Source organism: Taudactylus pleione, unplaced genomic scaffold, assembly GCF_031769625.1.
Source record: "Taudactylus pleione unplaced genomic scaffold, aTauple2 ptg000146l, whole genome shotgun sequence".
NCBI classification, from domain to species: Eukaryota; Metazoa; Chordata; class Amphibia; order Anura; family Myobatrachidae; genus Taudactylus; species Taudactylus pleione.
Genome location: NW_028284548.1, coordinates 5,096,591 through 5,101,784, shown reverse-complemented (window position 1 = coordinate 5,101,784; position 5,194 = coordinate 5,096,591). Strand labels below are relative to the sequence as shown.

The following is a 5,194-nucleotide window of genomic DNA, read 5'->3' as shown; positions in this document are numbered from 1 at the left end:
GCTACCTGCATTACAAAAGCTGTCATCTGGACAAATGGAAGAACAACATACCATACTCCCAGTTCTACAGAATTAAACGTAATTGCAGCAATGCTAACGTCTGTAATGAACAACTTGATATTTATGCAACCAGGTTTAGAGAAAAAGAGTATACGGAAGCAATCATCAATACAGCTATGCAGAAAACGAAAAACCTACAGAGAAATAATCTACTACAATATAAGACGGAGAAACCACAAAAAGAAGAAATGGTACCATTTATTACAACATATAATGGACACGAGAATCATATTAAAAAATCTCTTAACAAAAACTGGAATATCCTTCTGATGGATCCTTTACTCCAAAAGATCCTACCGACAAAACCACAGATTATATATAGAAAATCAAGGAACTTAAAAGATTTACTGGCACCGAGTATGCTGAGGGATAAAGGAAATGAAAGACCAACTATGAACACTTTGAAGTGCAATGGAAGCTATAAATGCGGACATTGCAATATTTGCAAATTTCTTCACCCCAAGAGAAAAACATTCACGAATTCGGACGGATCTAAGGAATACACTATAAAGAATTTTATGAACTGTAACTCCACATCAGTGATATACCTGTTAGAGTGCACATGTGGACTCAAGTACATAGGAAAAACCAAGAGACCACTAAAAATCAGAATTCAGGAGCACATTAGGAACATTAGAAACAGAGTTGAAGGACATGCAGTCTCCAAACACTTCTCAATAAAACATAATTCGGATCCCGAAGATATCACCTTCAAGGCAATAGAACACGTTACTCTGGGAGAAAGAGGTGGGGATTTGGGCAATCTGCTATCAAGAAGAGAGATGTTCTGGCTGTTTGAACTGGACACACTGGCACCTAAAGGCTTCAATGAATACTACGAAATTGCTCCTTTCTTGTGATATGCTCCATTCCTATCTACCAATATACCCCCAGGTTATGGAGGGGCCTGAGTAGTACCCTGAAGGTTCATCTTCTGAGGGAAGTCCAGGTTTGGTAGAATATCTGGCATTATGGACCATCGAAATATGTATTTGCTGCCATACCATCATGTGTGAGCCCAATCTCGTCCGATCTTGGAAGCAAAGCATGATTGGGCCAGGTTAGTACCAAGGAAGGTAACCCATTGAGAATACCTGGTGCTGCAAATTCAGCCGGCGGTTTGGAATATAACCAGGCTAGAGAATGATAATGCCTAAAAAGGGAATTATAGCATATTCACAATTGCAAGCCTTAAGGCCAAGGAGTGATTAATGATATCAGAACTTTACAATTCTAACTACCCAATTGAATGGAAAGAGGTGGATCTTGGGTTTGACTTATATGATTATCCAAGAAATCCTTAGAGTCTTTGGAACCTCCCCTTCAAGAAAAAGAGTAAAAGAATGATCCCCATACTTCAAGTACATCTTAAAACCGATTGTAACTATCTAACTGGATGAAAAGAGGTCGTTTGTCTGAGTCGGATCAATATGAAAATCCAAGAAATTTTCAGAGTCTTTGGAACCTCTTCTTCAAGGAAAAGAGTGAAAGAATGATCCCCATACCTTAAGAACATTTCACAACTTATTATATCCCTGAATTTCTGCTCCTCTTGGTTGAACTTTTAAAGAAATTCCTTTTTGGAATAAATATCTAAACAATATCCAATATAATTATATACATAAAACAATTCAGTACATATTCATAGTGTTTTTAGATCAAACTATTAATATATTATTATTCTAATATATATCTATGCCTAAGGAGAATGTTATACTTAGACTAATCATTTAATGATCTAACCTATATATCCAGCATCAAAACAGATTACCCTCCTTAAATGGAATGCTTATCCTTTATTATTTTAGTTTCAGATAATATGGAAGACACCACCTACTCATTATTCATACTTGGGCAAAAAACATACTAATTCTATAGACAAGAAGGGCGGAAGCATTAAGTCCGGAGAAAACAATGGGGCGGAAGAGCTCAACACATCTATTAAGTAAGGACGGAAGTGATGTGCCGCGTCCTGGAGCGAAACGACAGAAGGGTTGGTGGAAGTGACACGGCTCACCTCCGAACACGTCAACACACGGCGGGCGGAAGTGACGTGCCCAGTTCGGAACACGAGGAAGAAAACGGAAGTGCTTGATCGCGCGCTATGGTTTAACACAGCTGCCGGGAACGGATGTGACGCTCCAATTAAGGGCAGAGGCCAGTTCACAAAGGGCGGAAGTTGAACTTAAAAGATCGCCGTTTGACTATTTATAACTAACATTTCTTTATGGGAAACCCTGTAACACAAATTATTTTAAATGATGGCTTGCTGAATTATGAAATCGCTTGGTTTTGAGGTCTCCCTAAGACAAAGGAAGTAGGGTGAACACCTGACTCTCATTTGAACTCAGTGTGGTATAAATACAGGACCACCACACTGAAGCAATATCCCCTTGATGAAGTCATAGTGACGAAACGCGTTGGGACTGTTGGCTGCCTCATGCACTGTGGAGAACTACCTCTCTCCTTCAATCAGATAAGCTGCTTAAAAATATCAACTTTCCTCTACTTTGTTTTTATCTATTTACTGCCAGTCGTTGTTTTTATGGTCATATTTATTTATATATTTTTATGTGCACTGTTTTTCAATAAATTGTCATAATTTTTATTATACTTGGCACTAGCACTTTGTTTCAGATTCACTATATTTTTGCACTAGCACTTTGTTGTCTATATGAGTTCAACAAAAAATTTTTTTTTTTTTTATCTAGATGTAATCAGATATATCATATTTTGCACTAAGCACTTTGCTATTTATTGGTTTATTATATTTATTAATTAGCGTGAAACACGCCCCTCTATATGGTTTGAGGTATAACTATATTTGTAAACCATTAACCTATCTACTGTACATTTTACTGTGTGTGAATCTACACATCTAGCAAACTAGTCGCCTGATTGTCAATTCTCTTGTTTTTCAATATATATATATATATATATATATATATATACACACACATACATACACACACATTTGTATATATATTTGTACCATATTATATTATTCCTTATGTATTCCTTATTTATATAGTTATATTGTGTTGATGGAATTAAACATTTTGTTTATATGTGAAGGGGTGCTGGTCAATGCCGTATAATATTTATGGCAGTGATTAAATTTAGGGTTAGGTTTTGGGGGGGAGGTTAGGGTTAGGCACCCCTAGGGGGGAAGGTTAGGGTTAGGCACCCCCAGGGGGAGGGTGGGGTTAGGCACCCCTCTGGGAGGGTTAGGTTTAGGGTGCCTTAATGGAAGGTTAGGGTTAGGCACTAGGGAGGAGGTTAGGGTTGAAGGGTTAGGGGAGGGAGAGGGGTAGGTATAGGGTACTTACCTGCCCTGTCGGGATCTTCTCCCTTCGGGCTGCCGACGGCGGGATATAAACCGGTGGCTATTCAGCAGTAGGGACTTCATACCAATTCAGAAAAAAAAGATATATGTTTTTTTGTATATATAATATTTCAACAAAACATATACATATATATGGATCATCAAGGGTATAAACATAGTGGGCCAAATGTAATATGGTGAGAGTTTAGAAAATGTGACAGTTTAGCAGAAAACTCTAACATTTGTCGAGTTTTATCTTCAAAATGGGAAAACATCTGGATGAGAAATTAAATCGTGAGAGTTTTTTTAGTCTAAAAACATGCGAGTTTGTATGTTCTAGGACTCTATTACATTGGGCGAGTTTAAAAAGTGTGAGTTTAAGAGAGTTTACTGCTAAACTCTCACATTTTCTAAACTCTTATCTTATTACATTTGGCCCGATATGTACTGTGTGTCCTCTTAATAACCACAAAAACATCAGGCAAAAATATGTATAAGGAGGGCTCTCAGTTTTTTCACTATATTTAGCAAATTACTCTGACAGTAATTCCAGCTCAGCATCATTTATATACATAAATTGCAACAATTTCAGTATGCATCAGAAAAATGTATTTAAATCTTACCACAGATTCTTCTTACTAATTAGTCCTGCAATGTGTAATCTCAAGACACCTGTAACAGAAACCAATTCAGATTGAAATATTCTCATCTTTGTGGTGTACTGTGAGAGCACCGAAAACAGAATATAAGCATCCAAAGAATTATTATATGACAATACAGTAAAAGTCTAACAGTTGTTATTCAATTCCTGAAAAATGTATACAGAAAAATTCAATACAGACAATAATAGTTAAACAGTTTTTTATTAATACCTGCTAAAATGTTTGTGTCATATCAAGTGTAGTAATAATATAGTTTAGCATATATTTTATCAATAATAGTCCAACAGTCATTAATCAATATCTGCAACATTTATTCAGCAAAGTTTAATTTTGACAATAATAGTCCAACAGTTGTTAATTGATGCCTGCTACAATTATATTACAAAGTTCACTTCAAAAAGCTGCATTTACCTTGAGTGCTGTTTATGTCTTATCACTTATAGAAATAATATAGTTAAGCATATGATATATTATCAATAGTAAACAAGCATCCAAAAACCATTTACTAGTAGGTGGCCAAATGACCTGATAGGGATGTAGATAGCAGACCAGCGGACAGCATGCCGCCGGTCTGAATCCTGACGCTGGACTTAAGATATGCATCAAAATAGCAGTACCTATCTTAATCCTGACGCCAGAACACAGACAGATGCCGGCCCGAACCAGGTAAGTCCGTGGCATCTTAGCTGTTAGCCGCAGGAGGGGAGGGTTAGATTTAGGTTCCATAGCTGGGTTTGCATTAGGTTTTGGGAGAGAGATTAGGGTTAGGCACCCCTAGGGGGGTTATGGTTAGGTACCACTGGGTGGTTAGGCGCGAAGGTGGAGACTTAGGTTTAGGCACTAACGGGGAGGGTTAGGGTGCGGGGTGGGGAGGGTTAAGGCTACAAGAAGGGATGGTTAGGGGGGAAGGGTAAGTATACTTACCCAACCCTTGTCGGGATACCAACCAATCGGGATGCCGCTGTTGGTATTTTGATAGGAGGCATCCCGACAGCCGGCATTACATACCCATTCCGACCTGATCATATGTGAATGATATAACAAAATGTATATAGTTGTTGATTTGCTGGCTGCAAAGTGAATACAATAGTGGACGGGATGTAGTCAGGTTACCGGCGGCCGGGAAGCTGACACTGAAAGCCCGTCA

At 38.0% G+C, this 5,194-nt stretch overlaps 1 pseudogene; it reads left to right on the top strand.

Annotated features, from left to right (window-relative positions):
* Nucleotides 1-1,050: 1,050 nt before the first annotated feature.
* LOC148522353 (5S ribosomal RNA) lies at nt 1,051-1,169 on the top strand (annotated as a pseudogene).
* The last annotated feature ends 4,025 nt before the right edge of the window (nt 1,170-5,194 follow it).